The 19582-nt window shown below is 44.1% G+C and overlaps 1 protein-coding gene across 5 annotated transcripts in view; it reads left to right on the top strand.

The window, feature by feature from the left end:
* LOC121533452 (casein kinase I) overlaps positions 1-19582 on the top strand; it is a 62061-nt gene that overhangs the window by 4483 nt on the left and 37996 nt on the right. The window lies entirely within an intron of this gene.

Genomic DNA, 19582 nt, shown 5'->3' with positions numbered 1-19582 from the left:
TCCTCTGCAATATACAGAGTGTGGGTCTGGGAAAACATGAGATGGCAAGACCCATTTATTTTCTGATTGGTGAAGGGAGGCCGGCCAGAAATTGAGCTTCCTCTGCAACATACTTTAAGTTTCTGTTTTCCTCATCCAGTCATGTGTAAGACTGAATGTCACTGTATCCATATGTTTTATTGGGGTCATTTAAAGTTGCCAATTAGAAGTCTCCTGGAAAAAGGCCTTAGTGTAACTCTGCACCCTACGAGAGAGGTTGTTTGTCATAAATGGCGTCTGAACGCTGCACTCGAGTGTGGGCTTGGCGTCACCACCTACACAGCCACACTGGACCGTGTATGATTATCTTTACATTTGTATCTCCCAGGGAGGTCATTATCTCTGACTAGGCACATATTGAAGGCTTTGCTAACCGCATTGAAAGCAGAGGTTAGCGCTGTAATTTAATCTCTTTTACTTCTGAAATCCTCCGCTGTGCTGCTTCTCCTCTCTGTCTGAAACGTTCCATCTGTTTTGGGTATTTTTATCTGCATCATGTCCATTTTATATCCGGCTCTGGCATTCTTTCCGTAACATCGCTGGATATTGTGCCACTGTTGCTCCATGAGTACATTTGAAGTGAACCAAATAATTTGTTTCAATGGTGGTTACTAGCTAACTACTCCCTCACCTTTCCTAATTAGGGCAGTGGCATTGTGCCCCGTTGATTGATCTCATCAGCTAGCTGGCAACATGGACCTGTTCAGCCAGGCAACAGATAATGGCATTACTGAACTGTTACTGGGCATCAACACAGCCAGCAAGATTTTGTTGTTTTTCTCCAGCGAAATATAGGCTTTTATGTGCTGCTGGTTTGACTTGTGTCCTCTCCTCTGAGGATCTGACGCATGTGAACTCCTCTGACCTCAGTTTGGGCATGAGTGGCTGGTTCTGCTTTAGCTCCCCTGGCTGACCTCCAGTCTAGTGTAGCTGTCCACATGTTTGTGCGTTCCACTCCCTGGTCACTCAAACATGGGTTATTCCACCTCAAGCACAAGAAAGAGAATTTTGACACCCACCATCTCAGATTGTGCTAAATTAATTTCTATAGTTCGAAACAGATAAGATTTGCATTCCTGAAACATTATTTTGAAATAGAATTTGATCTATGAGAAATTAAGCAAATTGATTGTACCCAAATGGCAATATTAATTTATAGGAATCATACAATCATCTGATTTAGACCATAATTCTTCCAAATAATGAGTAAGGGCAATTTCAGTGTTACAGATGTGACATTTGCATACAAAATGAGAAACAAAATGTCTCACAGAATTGACTTATCAGGCATAAATGTTAATGTGTACTGTGCATTCGGAAAGTATTCAGACCCCTTGACTTTTCCACATTTTGTTACGTTACAGCCTTATTCAAAAATGGATTCAATAGTTTTTTCCCCATCAATCTACACACAATACCCCATAATGACAAAGCAAAAAATTGAAATATCACATTTAAGTAAGTATTCAGACCCTTTACTCAGTACTTTGTTGAAGCACCTTTGGCAGTGATTACAGCCTCGAGTCTTCTTGGGTATGGCTCTACAAGCTTGGCACACCTTTATTTGGGGAGTTTCTCCCATTCTTCTCTGCAGATCCTCTCAAGCTCTGTCAGGTTGGATGGCGAGTGTTGCTGCACAGCTATTTTTCAGGTCTCCAGAGATGTTCGATCGGTTCAAGTCCGCGCTCTGGCTGGGCCACTAAAGGACGTTCAGAGACTTGTCCCGAAGCCACTCCTGCGTTGTCTTGGCTGTGTGCTTAGGGTCGTTGTCCTGTTGGAAGGTGAACCTTCGCCCCAGTCTGAGGTCCTGAGAGCTCTGGAGCAGGTTTATATCAAGGATCTCTCTGTACTTTGCTCCGTTCATCTTTGCCTCGATCCTGACTAGTCTCCCAGTCCCTGACGCTGAAAAACATCCCCACAACATGATGCTGCCACCACCATGCTTCACCGTAGGGACGGTATTGGCCAGGTGATGAGTGGTGCCTGGTTTCCTCCAGATGTGACGCATGGCATTCAGGCCAAATAGTCCTTTAGGTGCCTTTTGGCAAACGCCAAGCGGGCTGTCGTGCCTTTTACTGAGGAGTGGCTTCCGTCTGGCCACCCTACCATAAATACCGAATTGGTGGAGTGCTGCAGAGATGGTTGTCCTTCTGGAAGGCTTTTCCATCTCCACAGAGGAACTCTAGAGCTCTGTCAGTGACCATCGGGTTCTTGGTCTCCTCCCTGACCAAGGCCCTTCTCCCCCGATTGCTCAGTTTGGCCGGGCGGCCAGCTCTAGGAAGAGTCTTGGTGGTTCCAAACTTCTTCCATTTAAGAATGATGGAGGCCACTGTGTTCTTGGGGACCTAAAATGCTGCAGAAATGTTTAGGTACCCTTCCCCAGATCTGTGCCTCGACACAATCCTACCTCGGAGCTCTACGGACAATTTCTTCATGGCTTGGTTTTTGCTCTGACATGCACTGTCAACTGTGGGACCTTATATAGACAGGTGTGTGCCTTTCCAAACAATGTCCAATCAATTGAATTTACCGCAGGTGGACTCCAATCAAGTTGTAGAAACATCTCAAGGACGACCAATGGAAACAGGATGCACCTGAGCTCAATTTCGAGTCTCATAGCAAAGGGTCTGAATGCTTATGTAAATAAGGAATTTTTGTTTTAGATTTTTATTACATTTGCAAAAATGTCTAAAAACCTGTTTTCGCTTCGTCATTATGGGGTATTGTGTGTAGATTGATAAGGAAATGTTTTTATTTAATCAATTTTAGAATAAGGTTGTCAAGTAACAAAACTTGGAAAAATAGAAGGGGGCTGAATAGTTTCTGAATGCACTGTATATTTGTAGAACCCTATAGGGGAAGTGTGGACACAATTACAACATTCTAACTAATACCACTTTGAAGTAACGGAACAACAACTTGTATTATGGATGTGACGGAAATTGACAGGTATTTTTGTGAGAATGGTCTTAGGGTAAAATATGAATAGCCACTTTGAAAGTAAGGCTTGGCTACACACAAAAACAACAATTATGAAAATATTATAGTTGTCATATGCTTTAGAAGAAAATGTACTGTTATGGATGTGACATTCTCCATTATGGATGTGACGCTGAGCAAAATAAGTGTTTATATTTTAAAGATTTGTTCACCAAACTTCATCATCATACTTTTGTTGTCACCTGAAAATGCAGTGTACCACCAGTATCTTGAATAGTTACAATTTACAGTTCTTTATTTGAAAACCTATTTTCATTGCGAATTAGAGTGCTGCATACCTCAACAATTATATAAATATTAGCACTTTCATAATACCGCTAGAGGAAAATGTTATGGATGTGACATTCTGCGTTATGGATGTGACATTCTGTGTTATGGATGTGACATGGTCCCAAAAGACAGACAGAAAATGACACTGCACTCCATTTCAAATGTACAATATTTTAATAATTTCATTCTTGATCATTAATTACTTTTATTTAAAATATTAAATGTTATTATCAATCACCTACTGAGTAACAGCATAAACATACAAAAACTCAAACTCAATTCAAAGTTTATTTTATTTTATAAGGTCATGCTTTGTATTAATGTCACACCCTTTAATCTGCCAGCACAGGCTCTATGAAATGGTACCTCTTCCCCCTGTTGTCCACAAAAGTACACAGGGACTGGACAACTTGACCTGCAGCCACCCAAGCCTTGTCATCCTTGGCTGGCAAGATGTACACATCCAGTGTGGTCGTTTCTCCTCAAGAACTGCATTTCAACAGCATCAGAGTCAGTCTTTATCTGTTACCAGTCCCACAAACTGCCCTTATATCCACTGAGTATACCAAACATTAAGAACAACTTCCTAATTAAGTTGTCAACAGCCTCAATTCGTCGGGTCATGGACTCTACAAGGTGTCGAAAGCTTTCCGCAGGGATGTTGGCCCATGTTGACTCCGATGCTTCCCACAGTTGTGTCAAGTTGGCTGGATGTCCTTTGGGTGGTGAATCATTCTTGATACACACAGGAAACTGTTGAGCGTGAAAAACCCAGCAGTGTTCCAGTTCTTCACACAAACCGGTGCACCTGGCACCTACTACTATACCCCATTCAAAGGCACTTATATTTTTTGCCTTGCCCATTCACCTTCTGAATGGCACACATACACAATGTATGTCTCAAGGCCTAAAAATCCTTCTTTAACCTGTCTCCTCCCCTTCATCTACACTGATTGAAGTGGATTTAACAGGTGACATCAATAAAGGATCATAGCTTTCACCTGGTCAGTCTGTCATGGAAAGAGCAGGTGTCCTTAATATTTTTTACACTGTGTATAATCCACAGCATAATTAACTTAACCCTGCTTAAATAAATATTCAATGTCTGATTTGTTGTTGTTACACATCTACCAATCACTGCCCGTCTTTGAGGCTTTTGAAAAGCTCCCTTGTCTTTGTAGTTGAATCTCTGCTTGAAATTCAATACTTGACTGAGGGACATGTATGTATGTATGTACAGTGAGGGGAAAAAGTATTTGATCCCCTGCTGATTTTGTACATTTGCCCACTGACAAAGAAATGATATGTCTATAATTTTAATGGTAGGTTTATTTGAACAGTGAGAGACAGAATAACAACAACAAAATCCAGAAAAACCCATGTCGAAAATGTTATAAATTGATTTGCATTTTAATGAGGGAAATAAGTATTTGACCCCCTCTCAATCAGAAAATGTCTGGCTCCCAGGTGTCTATTTATACAGGTAACGAGCTGAGATTAGGAGCACACTCTTAAAGGGAGTGCTCCTAATCTCAGTTTGTTACCTGTATAAAAGACACCTGTCCACAGAAGCAATCAATCAATCAGATTCCAAACTCTCCACCATGGCCAAGACCAAAGAGCTCTCCAAGGATGTCAGGGACAAGATTGTAGACCTACACAAGGCTGGAATGGGCTACAAGACCATCGCCAAGCAGCTTGGTGAGAAGGTGACAACAGTTGGTGCGATTATTCGCAAATGGAAGAAACACAAAATAACTGTCAATCTCCCTCGGCCTGGGGCTCCATGCAAGATCTCACCTCGTGGAGTTGCAATGATCATGAGAACGGTGAGGAATCAGCCCAGAACTACACAGGAGGATCTTGTCAATGATCTCAAGGCAGCTGGGACCATAGTCACCAAGAAAACAATTGGTAACACACTAAGCCGTGAAGGACTGAAATCCTGCAGTGCCCGCAAGGTCCCCCTGCTCAAGAAAGCACTAATACATGCCCGTCTGAAGTTTGCCATGAACATCTGAATGATTCAGAGGAGAACTGGGTGAAAATGTTGTGGTCAGATGAGACCAAAATGGAGCTCTTTGGCATCATCTCAACTTGCCATGTTTGGAGGAGGAGGAATGCTGCCTATGACCCCAAGAACACCATCCCCACCGTCAAACATGGAGGTGGAAACATTATGCTTTGGGGGTGTTTTTCTGCTAAGGGGACAGGACAACTTCACCGCATCAAAGGGACGATGGACGGGGCCATGTACCGTCAAATCTTGGGTGAGATCCTCCTTCCCTCAGCCAGGGCATTGAAAATGGGTCGTGGATGGATATTCCAGCATGACAATGACCCAAAACACACGGCCAAGGCAACAAAGGAGTGGCTCAAGAAGAAGCACATTAAGGTCCTGGAGTGGCCTAGCCAGTCTCCAGACCTTAATCCCATAGAAAATCTGTGGAGGGAGCTGAAGGTTCGAGTTGCCAAACGTCAGCCTCAACCTTAATGACTTGGAGAAGATCTGCAAAGAGGAGTGGGACAAAATCCCTCCTGAGATGTGTGCAAACCTGGTAGCCAACTACAAGAAACGTCTGTCCTCTGTGATTGCCAACAAGGGTTTTGCCACCAAGTACTAAGTCATGTTTTGCAGAGGGGTCAAATACTTATTTCCCTCATTAAAATGCAAATCAATTTATAACATTTTCGACATGGGTTTTTCTGGATTTTGTTGTTGTTATTCTGTCTCTCACTGTTCAAATAAACCTACCATTAAAATTATAGACTGATCATTTCTTTGTCAGTGGGCAAACGTACAAAATCAGTAGGGGATCAAATACTTTTTCCCCTCACTGTATGTATGTATGTATGTATGTATGTATGGGGAACAGAGGAAGGGTTAGTCAATCAAAATTCATATCAACCCCTATTTCACACAGTGAGTCTATGTAACTTATTATGTGATTTGTTGTGCCAAATTTTACACCTGAACTAATTTAAGGGCTGAATACTTCTGCAATGACTATTTATTTATCATAACGCTAGATCACCTTTACTCCACATACAGAAACGCGTACAAGGCCCTTTGGCAAATCAGACCATAACTCTATCCTCCTGCTTACAAACAAAAACTCAGAGTACCAGCTCAATACGGAAGTGGTCCGATGAAGCGGAGGCTAAGCTACAGGACTTTTCCACTAGCACAGACTGGAATATGTTCCAGGATTCATCCAATAACATTGAGAAGTTTACCACAGTCATCCCCACAGGGACCGTACGTACATAACCCAACCAGAAACCATGGATTACAGTCAACATCTGCAATGAGCTAAAGGCTAGAAAGCTGCCGCTTTCAAGGAGCGGGACACTAATCCGGACGCTTATAAGAAATCCCACTCCGACCGCCGACGTACCATCAAACAGGCAAAGCGTCAATACAGGACTAAGATCAAATCCTACTAAGCCGCCTCTGACGCTCGACGGATGTGGCAGGACTTTCAAACTATCACTGATTTACAAAGGGAAACCCAGCAGTGAGCTGCACAGTGACGTAGGCCTACCAGACGTGCTAAATGCCTTCCATTCTCGCTTCGAAGCAAGCAACACTAAACCATGCATGAGAGCACCAACTGTTCTGGAGGACTGTGTGATCTCGCTCTTCGTAGCCGATGTGAACCTTTTAAACAGGTTAACATGGACGCGTACTCAGAACATGCACTGACCAGCTGGCAAGTGTCTTCACTGACATTTTCAACCTATCCCTGATCCGATCTGTAATACCAACTTGTTTCAAGCAGACCGCCATAGTCCCGTGCCCAAGAACGCCAAGAAATGCTATAGCCATAAAATGCTTTGAAAGGCTGGTCAGACACCCTGGACCCACTCCAATTCGCATATCGCCCCAACAGACGCAATATCTATTGCACTCCACACTGCCCACACCCACCTGGCCAAAACGAATACCTACAGTATGTAAGAATGCTGTTCATTGACTACAGCTCAGCATTCAACACCACAGTCCCCTCCAAGGTCAGGACCCTGGGACTGAACACCTCCCTCTGCAACTGGATCCTGGACTTCCTGACGGGCCTCCCCCCGGCGGTGAGGGTAGGCAACACATCCGCCACGCTTACCATCAATATGGGAGCCCCTCAGGGGTGTGTGCTTAGTATCTTCCTGTACTCCCTGTTCACCCACAACTGCATGACTCCAACACCATCAAGTTTGCTGACGACACAACGGTGATGGGACTGATCACCGACGACGATGAGGCAGCCTATAGGGACGAGGTCTGAGACCTGGCAGTGTGGTGCCAGGACAACAACCTCTTCCCTCAACGTCAGCCAGACAAAGGAGCTGATCGTGGACTAGAGGAAATGGACTGGAGAGCACACCCCTATCTACTTCGATGGGGTTGTAGTGGCGTGGGTCAAGAGCTTCAAGTTCCTCTGTGTCCACATCAATAAGGAATTAACATGGTCCACACACACACACACACATACAGTCGTGGTCAAAAGTTTTGAGAATGACACAAATATTAATTTTCACAAAGTCTGCTGCCTCAGTTTTTATGATGGCAATTTGCATATACTCCAGAATGTTATGAAGAGAAAATGAAGTTAATCCCCAAAAAAACATTTCCACTGCATTTCAGCCCTGCCACAAAAGGACCAGCTGACATCATGTCAGTGATTCTCTCGTTAACACAGGTGAGAGTGTTGACGAGGACAAGGCTGGAGATCACTCTGTCATGCTGATTGAGTTAGAATAACAGACTGGAAGCTTTAAAAGGAGGGTGGTGCTTGAAATCATTGTTCTTCCTCTGTTAACCATGGTTACCTGCAAGGAAACACGTGCCGTCATCATTGCTTTGCACAAAAAGGGCTTCACAGGCAAGGATATTGCTGCTAGTAAGATTGCACCTAAATCAACCATTTATTGGATCATCTAGAACTTCAAGGAGAGAGGTTCAATTGTTGTGAAGAAGGCTTCAGGGCGCCCAAGAAAGTCCAGCAAGCGCCAGGACCGTCTCCTAAAGTTGATTCAGCTGCGGGATCGGGGCACCACCAGTGCAGAGCTTGCTCAGGAATGTCAGCAGGCAGGTGTGAGTGCATCTGCACATACAATGAGGCGAAGACTTTTGGAGGATGGCCTGGTGTCAAGAAGGGCAGCGAGGAAGCCACTTCTCTCCAGGAAAAACATCAGGGACAGACTGATATTCTGCAAAAGGTACAGGGAATGGACTGCTGAGGACTGGGGTAAAGTAATTTTCTCTGATGAATCCCCTTTCCGATTGTTTGGGGCATCCGGAAAAAAGCTTGTCCGGAGAAGACAATGTGGTCAATCCTCAAGAGGCGGGTGGACAAACAAAAACCCACAAATTCTGACAAACTCCAAGCATTGATTATGCAAGAATGGGCTGCCATCAGTCAGGATGTGGCCCAGAAGTTAATTGACAGCATGCCAGGGCGGGTTGCAGAGGTCTTGAAAAAGAAGGGTCAACGCTGCAAATATTGACTCTTTGCATAAACTTAATGTAATTGTCAATAAAAGCCTTTGACACTTATGGAATGCTTGTAATTATACTTCAGTATACCATAGTAACATCTGACAAAAATATTTAAAAACACTGAAGCAGCAAACTTTGTGAAGACCAATACTTATGTCATTCTCAAAACTTTTGACCACGACTGTACACACAGTCAGTTGTAAAGAGGGCACGACAGCGCCTCTTCCCCCATATGAGGCTGAAAAGATTTGGCATGGGCCCTCAGATCCTCAATGTTCTACAGCTGCACCATTGAGAGCATCTTGACTGGCTGCATCACCACTTGGTACGGTAACTGCAAGGCACCCGACCGCGTGGCGCTACAGAGGTTGGTGAGTACATCACTGGGGCCGAGCTCCCTGCCATCCAGGACCTCTATACCAGGCGGTGTCAGAGGAAGGCCCAAAACAACTCCAACCACCCAAGCCATAGACTGTGCTCTCTGCTACCACACGACAAATGGTATCATTGCACCAAGTCTAGAACCAACAGGACCCTGAATGGCTTTTACCCCCAAGCCATAAAGATGCTAAACAAGACTGCTAAATAGCTAATCAAATGGCTACCCGGTCTACCTGCATTGACCCTTTTTTGCACTAACTCTCTTGCACTGACTATGCACACACACTGGACTCTACCCACACACTAAGTACTGTGAACATCGACTCTGTACTGGTACTCCCTGTATATAGCCATGTTATTTTTTATTTGTTATTCACTGGTGTATTTATTTATCAAATTTTATATATATATATTATTTTTTTACTCTGCATTGTTGGAAAAGGACCCATAAGTAAGCATTTCACTGTTAGTCTACACCATGTGATAAAACAACATTTGATGATTGCTTTTTGTTCCCCGCACTTTTGCTCTGAAAACACCATCACCCACTAATGAATTTGTCATTTTTGCAGATTCAAAGGGTTTGAACTAGTAATGTGTCTATTTATCTTTCAAAAATGTGCTATTACATAGCCAATGAATATACCATGTATGTATGTATGTATGTATGTATGTATATGTGTGTGAGCACAACTTTTCACCCCAAAGTTTTTACGGAGTTAACTTTTCTTCTCCTCCCGCTTCGACCATGCAGTGCTGGTAGCTGTCCTCGTTATGAAGTGATCAACTTTACCCTGTATATCTAAAAATGACTATACACTGATTGTTTAAAGCAAAACTACCAGAACTATTGCTGATGAACAATTGAAATCAAATCTGATGTAACCTAAGCCCTGATCAGCTGGTAGGCTATAGCGAGATGAGTCGTCTCAGACGGTAGCTTAGGCTACTTTATTCCGGTAAAACAAAATGTTCAACAGCGAATTTAATGATTCCCAAATAGACAAGGAAATGATTTTTATTCATTATTTAGTTACTTGTCTTTAAGTCATATTCTGGCATTTCAAATGAAAACACAATTTGCTTGTATAATGATGATAACCAAGTATCTCGCTATTACATTTTGGGTAAGATTCACAGTATTTTCACTAAACCTAGACAAAATAACTATTATCTTGTGTGTTATTACAGTTGAAGTCGGAAGTTTACATACACTTAGGTTGGAGTCATTAAAACTTGTTGTTCAACCACTCCACACATTTCTTGTTAACAAACTATAGTTTTGTCAAGTCTGTTAGGACATCTACTTTGTGCATGACACAAGTAATTTTCCAACAATTGTTTACAGACAGATTATTTGACTTATAATTCACAATTCCAGTGGGTCAGAAGTTTACATACACTAAATTGACTGTGCCTTTAAACAGCTTGGAAAATTCCAGAAAATGATGTCATGGCTTTAGAAGCTTCTGATAGGCTAGTTGACATCATTTGAGTCAATTGGAGGTGTACCTGTGGATGTATTTCAAGGCCTTCCTTCAAACTCAGTGCCTCTCTGCTTGACATCATGGGGAAATCAGCCAAGACCTCAGAAAGAAATGTATAGACCTCCACAAGTCTGGTTTATCCTTGGGAGCAATTTCCAAGTGCCTGAACGTACCACGTTCATCTGTACAAACAATAGTACGCAAGTATAAACACCATGGGACCACGCAGCCGTCATACCGCTCAGGAAGGAGACTCGTTCTGTCTCCTAGAGATGAACGTACTTTGGTGCGAAAAGTGCAAATCAATCCCAGAACAACAGCAAAGGACCTTGTGAAGATGCTGGAGGAAACCGGTACAAAAGTATCTATATCCACAGTAAAACAAGTCCTATATCGACATAACCTGAAAGGCCGCTCAGCAAGGAAGAAGCCACTGCTCCAAAACCGCCATAAAAAAGCCACAGACTACGGTTTGCAACTGCACATGGGGACAAAGTACTTTTGGGAGAAATGTCCTCTGGTCTGATGAAACAAAAATAGAACTGTTTGGCCATAATGACCATCGTTATGTTTGGAGGAAAAAGGGTGTGGCTTGCAAGCCGAAGAACACCATCCCAACCGTGAAGCACGGGGGTGGCAGCATCATGCTGTGGGGGTGCTTTGCTGCAGGAGGGACTGTTGCACTTCACAAAATAGCTGGCATCATGAGGAAGGAAAATTATGTGGATATATTGAAGCAACATCTCAAGACATCAGTCAGGAAGTTAAAGCTTGGTCGCAAATGGGTCTTCCAAATGGACAATGACCCCAAGCATACTTCCAAAGTTGTGTCAAAATGGCTTAAGGACAACAAAGTAAAGGTATTGGAGTGGCCGTCACAAAGCCCTGACCTCAATCCTATAGAACATTTGTGGGCAGAACTGAAAAAGCGTGTGCGAGCAAGGAGGCCTACATACCTGAGTTACACCAGCTCTGTCAGGAGGAATGGGCCAAAATTCACCCAACTTATTGTGGGAAGCTTGTGGAAGGCTACCCGAAACGTTTGACCCAAGTTCAACAATTTAAAGGCAATGCTACCAAATACTAATTGAGTGTATATAAACTTCTGACCCACTGGGAACGTGATGAAAGAAATAAAAGCTGAAATAAATCATTATCTCTACTATTATTCTGACATTTCACATTCTTAAAATAAAGTGGTGATCCTAACTGACCTAAAACAGGGAATCTTTACTAGGATTAAGTGTCAGGAATTGTGAAAAACTGAGTTTAAATGTATTTGGCTAAAGTGTATGTAAACTTCCGACTTCAACTGTATGGTACCTGCCTCATCCCTAACAATAATTTTTTTACATTTTGTCCAAGACAATTTTTGGCGTCAACCCATAGGACATTGTCACACCGATGGACAATGTACAACATGCAGTCAAATTTTTTGTTAAAACATAATGATACTTTCAGAAGTTTCTGACCACTGTAAAAATGCTTCTAAACATCAGTAATGGATCCTCATATAAAGGATTTTAGGTGTGCTCATTCCAATTACAGGGACTCGAAAGAGTCCTGTATTGTTATTTTTTGTCACTACCTCCCTTAATCGGGAGTGGATCATTTGTGTGGCTGCTGGCTGTCTTTGATGTGGTAGCCGTTTCTCAAGGCTCCCTTTCTGGAATCAAACCCTGAGTCCCCGTTACCCGCGGTCACCATGGTAGGCACAGAAACTACCGTTTGAAAGTTGATAGGGGCAGACATTCTAATGAGACGCCAGTGCCACGCAGGGTCACCAAAAGTGTCCGGGGCACGAGAGAGCACCCCGTATAGGTTTTGTGTCTAATAAATGCATGTGTCCCCGAAGGTCAGCACATATCTTAGCTCTAAAATTGCCACAGTTATCCAAGTAACATTGGGGCGATCAATGGAACTATAACTGATTTAATGAGCCATTCACAGTTTCACTGTACCGACCATGTGTTCTAAGACTAGCATGGCTTAATCTTTGGGACAATAATATGGCAGGATCAACCAGGTAGAGCAGGGGGGAGCAGTCTCCAAAAGTGGCACGGCTGATGGGGGGCCCTCCCAGGGTAACTAGACCCTCCCCAGAGGACAGAGACAGACCCAGAGGTCGCCGGAGCAATGTTTACCTGCTGAGAGTGAATACATAAATATTGCACTCAGAACCACTTAAAAGGATCAAAATTGCAGCAGGATACAAATAGGTCTTATGAGCAAAAGCTATTGGTTTTCTACCCAAAGTTGCAAATAGAAAATGTTGTGATCCATTTAATAAAAACAAGTGACCAGTAAAATGGATAAGAGTGTGGCAGTGCAGGGCTCAATGCTGACCTTTTTTTAGGAGCACATGTGTGCCTAAGTAAAATAATATAGGAGCACACAAAGACATTTAGGAGCACAATGAAAAATAGTTAACAAGACGTTTTCTTTGTAGTAATGGTGCAAGCATGACGGTCATGAATCTGCGTTCAGTGTATTCTCCATGGTACTCTGGCTGCGCTACAGTGAAGTAATCATTGCAACAATTATCATCTGGGTGATTTTTTTTCTTTCTAGGCACACTGGTGCTCCTAAATAAACATTCCAGGTCTCACAGCAAAATATTTAGGCACATATGCGATTAAAATGGGGATATTGGAAATGTTATCCGTCTACTGGAGGACAATTTGTTCTTAAAGATGCACTATGCGGAAATCGCTCTGCCATTTCCTGGTTTCAAAAATTTGAATATTTAGCATAATTTCAGTTTATGTGACAAAACAAGCAAGTATAGTGTAGAAAATCATTGTACCATCTAAACCGCTGTGAAATATCTTGTCCATAACCAAAAATATTGTATTTTCAGTTGTTTTGAAGCTGGTGACAAAAAAACGAAAGTAAAAGACGCAAAAATGAAACGTACAAATGGGAAGCATACAAATAGAGCACATATCTACTACCGCTTCTTTGACTTGCTTTCAATGCGAATGACAGATCTATAACTCACATTTCTATGTGCATTTTGTTGGGTCGCCCAAAAAGTTACAGTGCATTCGGAAAGTATTCAGACCCCTTGACCTTTTCCACATTTTGTTACGTTACAGCCCAGGTCTGTAGTGACGCCTCTAGCACTGCGATGCAGTGCCTTAGACCGCTGCGCCACTCGGGAGGCCTAATCTGATCTATTTCTAACTACAGAAAAGATTTCAGAACAATCTGACATGGTGGGTGTCATTTCTTGCTAAAATGACATGGAACGACTCTCATGCAGGCCCTGAATAACCCAGTGAATGTTACAGCCCTGTCTAATATGGCTTCTGTTTTAGTTGTCAGTATTATCCTCTGTTCATTATGGACTGGCAAGTGTCTTGTATGTTATTTTCTGCCTTTATACGAAGTTGCACAAGCAGCATGCGGTTGGGTGGTGGCTGCACCTGGGACAAAGGTGAATGCCAGTGTCACCCTTCCCAGAGAGCAGAAAGAGAAAGAGACATGCTAGTTGCAGCCCTCTGTCAGAGTATTTGGAACTGCACTGCACAGACAAAAAAAGCAGAGCGAGAAACTGCTGAGCGCTGAAAGGTTGTCTTTGTTGGCCAGCCATTTCCACACACAGTGGTCTAGTCTTTGGTTCAGCTGTGCACTTTCTCACACTGACAAATCCTTCAGTGATGGAAGCAGGAGCCCGCTCCTGTAAGTACAGTGCAGGCTTACAATCTGGTGGGGATCCCAAACCTTAAAGAAACCCATCCTAACAGCTTTACAGTAATGGCAGCTCGTAATTCATTTAAGCCATTTACTTGAAAAACAGCCATAACATTTTTCTTCTGCTCTCCCATGGTGACTTGTGATTTACGGATAATGTTTCTGTACATAAAGATTATCTATGATGTTGTTTGATTTCCATTAGGCTTTTTTCCTATCACATTTTTAGTAGGCTACTACTCATTCTCCTTTTACTGCCCCAGGGAGGTTCTGTTTTCCTACTGAAATCTCTCCACGTGCTACAATCTCCCCCCAGTTAATCTGTCCCTCTCTCCTGGTTGGCACACTCTTTGCCGTTTTGTATGGACTAGGGACCTGGCGATCAAGGTCATGATGCCCTGGTGCCCCCTCAATAAATCTGCCATGGATGTAGAGATAAGGGACCGCTTCTCCCCGTCACGCACACACACACTCATGCTTAGGGCGAAGACCGTAAATAGAAGTCAGCCTCCCTCTATAAGGAATAGGCGGGGGGGAAATCAGTTTTGTCTTTCATTTCTCCCCCTCCTGTACAGTCATTTATTGACAGCTGGAGATTGAGAGGATGGGAGTTGTTAAACCGGCCACCTATGAGGCCCATGTTATTTGCAATAAACCCCGGGCGGGCTTGTGGGCTGAATCTGCTGGTGACTGTGATGGACAGCTTCTGCTTTGACTGGCAATAACTCACGGCTGTTGAAGGAGAGTGATAAGTGAATTACACTTCCATGGAGACTCCCTATAAGATATCTCCCTACTACTGAAGGACTGATATTGGAATGACCTTATAGTGCTCATTACTACTTAGTGGATATGTATGTGGAAACAGAGAGGTGTAAGACACTAAGGACCTGCTGTGGCATGCAAGGAGTTGAGTTGTGGTCGACCATAACATGGAAATCAGAGTTGCAGTATCGTCTTCCTCCTTTTACTGTATCACACACCTATTGCAGCTTGTGGCGGTTGTTGAACTGTGTTAAAGTACAAATGCTCGATCAGCATGTTGTGCATGAGCGAAACTGACACGTTGATGATTGAACTGCCTATTTTTCACAAGCCAACCGAGTAACCCTGTGATGTAAAAAGGCTGCTTTTAGTGAACAGGCTATTCACTTAATTAATCAATGCCCAACATATACATCAAGCTGTTGCTTGTTAATTATGAGCTATTAAACCCAGTGCTGTGTTGTGGGGAGAGAGAGCTGTGTAGTAGCAGGGGTACTGACTGGGTGTAGTAGTCGTTCCATTAGCTATTGAGGTCCACTCCTCCATCTCGTGTCAGAGCGGAGCCGCCTGTGTCACTGGTGCTAGTGTTCTTTCAGTGGCTGGGGGGAGCTAAGGCAGACATGTTTGAAGCACTGCTATCACGTGGTGGCAGCTGCCGGCTCCATCTGGGGCCTGAAACCTGATCTGAAACAGGAGAAGGGCTGGACACAGGCCAGCTGTTGCTCTCTCACATTGCTTCTTCCACACCTCAGGCAATTAAAGCTAAAGGGCCCGCCCCTCGCACCCTGTTTACTAGTAATAATAATAATATAATATACTAGTATTATAGCATCACTCATTTCCTTATGCAGGTATGGGCACAGTGGCAATAGCTGGGCTTATGCTCTGTTTGAATGTTCAGTGTGCTCTCTAAAATGAGAAATATAATTTCCATTTGTATGGTTTAATATTTCACTATAGCAGTGAGGATATAATCAGGGATGCCCATTTCTCTGAACTCTGCACCACGTACAGTGCCTGATTGACAGCCAAGATGAGGATACACAGTGGTGTATTTATCTCCCACTTCTTACGTAATGACAGTTTAAGTAATATGCTGTATTACAGTGAGTATCTTCCGGAGAGGGGTCAAGAGGAACAAGGAACAAACAGCGCCAGAGAAGATGGCTGCCGTTTTACAGCCCTCTAACCAATTGTACTATTATGTGTGTTTTTCCGCGTTATTTGTAATTTATTTTGTACATAATGTTTCTGCCATCGTCTCTTATAACCAAAAATAGCTTCTGGATATCAGGACAGCGATTACTCACCTCGTATTGGACGAAGATTTTGTCTTCAACGAGGCAACGATATCCTACAGACACCCGACAAGGCCCAAATCCCCGTCATTCGCATGAGGAAGAGACAGAGATATCGTGGACGTAGGTCGGGGTGCCTTGTAAGGATCCGACGGCGAGCGAGTAAACTGCCGCTCCCATCAATCCTATTAGCCAATCTTCAATCATTGGAGAACAAATTGGATGACCTAAGATTACGGTTATCCTACCAACGGGACATTAAAAACTGTAATATATTATGTTTCACGAGTCGTGGCTGAACGACGACATGGATAACATACAGCTAGCGGGCTATATGCTACATCGGCAGGATAGAACGGCTGACTCCGGTAAGACAAGGGGTGGCGGTCTGTGTATATTTGTAAACAACAGCTGGTGCACAAAATCAAATACTAAGGAAGTCTCAAGGTTTTGCTCGCCTGAGGTAGAGTATTTTATTTTATTTTTTATTTATTTTACCTTTATTTAACTAGGCAAGTCAGTTAAGAACAAATTCTTATTTACAATGACGGCCTACACCGGCCAAACCCGGACGACGCTGGGCCAATTGTGCGCCGCCCTATGGGACTCCCAATCACGGCCGGTTGTGATACAGCCTGGAATCGAACCAGGGGGTCTGTAGTGACGCCTCAAGCACTGAGATGCAGTGCCTTAGACCACTGCGCCACTCTGGAGTATCTTATGATAAGCTGTAGACCACACTATTTACCAAGAGAGTTTTCATCTATATTTTTCATAGCTGTCTATTTACCACCACAAACCAATGCTGGCATTAAGATTGCACTGAATGAGCTGTATAAGGCCATAAATCAACAGGAAAACGCTCATCCAGATGCAGCGCTCCTAGTGGACGGGGACTTTAATGCAGGGAAATTTAAATTCGTTCTACCTAATTTCTACCAGCATGTTAAATGTGCAACCAGAGGAAAAAAAACTCTAGACCACCTTTACTCCACACACAGAGACACAGACAAAGCTTTCCCTCGCCCTCCATTTGGCAAATCTGACCCTAACTCTATCCTCCTGATTCCTGCTTATAAGCAAAAACTAAAGCAGGAAGCACCAGTGACTCGGTTAATAAAAATGTGGTCAGATGACACAGATGCTAAGCTACAGGACTGTTTTGCTAGCACAGACTGGAACATGTTCCGGGATTCTTCAGATAGCATTGAGGAGTACACCACATCAGTCACTGGCTTCATCAATAAGTGCATCGATGATGTCGTCCCCACAGTGACCGTACGGACATACCACAACCAGAAGCCATGGATTACAGGAAACATCCGCACTGAGCTAAAGGGTAGAGCTGCCGCTTTCAAGGAGCGGGACTCTAACCCGGACGCTTATAAGAAATCCCGCTATGCCCTCCGACGAACCATCAAACAGGCAAAGAGTCAATACAGGACTAAGATTGAATCGTACTACACTGGCTCTGACGCTCGTCGGATGTGGCAGGGCTTGAAAACTATTACAGACTACAAAGGGAAGCACAGCCGCGAGCTGCCTAGTGACACAAGACTTCCAGACGAGCTAAACCACTTCTATGCTCGCTTCGAGGCAAGCAACACTGAAGCATGCATGAGAGCACCAGCTGTTCCAGATGACTATGTGATCACGCTCTCCGTAGCTGATGTGAGTAAGACTTTTAAGCAGGTCAACATTCACAAGGCCGCAGGGCCAGACGGATTACCAGGACGTGTACTCCGAGCATGTGCTGACCAACTGGCAAGTGTCTTCACTGACATTTTCAACATGTCCCTGACTGAGTCTGTAATACCAACATGTTTCAAGCAGACCACCATAGTCCCCGTGCCCAAGGACTCTAAGATAACCTGCCTAAATGACTACCGACCCGTAGCACTGACGTCTGTAGCCATGAAGTGCTTTGAAAGGCTGGTCATGGCTCACATCAACAGCATTATCCCAGAAACCCTAGACCCACTCCAATTTGCATACCGCCCCAACAGATCCACAGATGATGCAATCTCTATTGCACTCCACACTGCCCTTTCCCCACCTGGACAAGAGGAACACCTACGTGAGAATGCTATTCATTGACTACAGCTCAGCATTCAACACCATAGTGCCCTCAAAGCTCATCACTAAGCTAAGGATCCTGGGACTAAACACCTCCCTCTGCAACTGGATCCTGGACTTCCTGACGGGCCGCCCCCAAGTGGGAAGGGTAGGTAACAACACATCTGCCACACTGATCCTCAACACGGGGCCCTCAGGGGTGCGTGCTCAGTCCCCTCCTGTACTCCCTGTTCACCCATGACTGCATGGCCAGGCACGACTCCAACACCATCATTAAGTTTGCCGACGACACAACAGTGGTAGGCCTGATCACCGACAACGATGAGACAGCCTATAGGGAGGAGGTCAGAGACCTGGCCGTGTGGTGCCAGGACAACAACCTCTCCCCTCAACGTGACCAAGACAAAGGAGATGATTGTGGACTACAGGAAAAAAATGAGGACTGAGCACGCCCCCATTCTCATCGACAGGGCTGTAGTGGAACAGGTTGAGAGCTTCAAGTTCCTTGGTGTCCACATCACCAACGAACTATCATGGTCCAAACACACCAAGACAGTCGTGAAGAGGGCACGACAAAGCCTATTCCCCCTCAGGAGACTGAAAAGATTTGGCATGGGTCCTCAGATCCTCAAAAAATTCTACAGCTGCACCATCAAGAGCATCCTGACTGGTTGCATCACCGCCTGGTATGGCAACTGCTTGGCCTCCGACCGCAAGGCACTACAGAGGGTAGTGCGTACGGCCCAGTACATCACTGGGGCCAAGCTTCCTGCCATCCAGGACCTCTACTCTCAGGCGGTGTCAGAGGAAAGCCCTCAAAATTGTCAAAGACTCCAACCACCCTAGTCATAGACTGTTCTCTCTGCTACCGCACGGCAAGCGGTACCGGAGTGCCAAGTCTAGGTCCAAAAGACTTCTCAACAGCTTCTACCCCCAAGCCATAAGACTCCTGAACAGCTAATCATGGCTACCCGGACTATTTGCACTGCCCCCCCCCACCCCATCCTTTTACGCTGCTGCTACTCTGTTAATTATTTAAGCATAGTCACTTTAACTCTGCCCACATGTACATATTA

The sequence above is a fragment of the Coregonus clupeaformis genome, chromosome 20 (genome assembly GCF_020615455.1).
Source record: "Coregonus clupeaformis isolate EN_2021a chromosome 20, ASM2061545v1, whole genome shotgun sequence".
In the NCBI taxonomy this organism is placed as follows: Eukaryota; Metazoa; Chordata; class Actinopteri; order Salmoniformes; family Salmonidae; genus Coregonus; species Coregonus clupeaformis.
The sequence above is the reverse complement of the archived record's forward strand: the minus strand, read 5'-3'. Positions and strand labels throughout refer to the sequence as shown.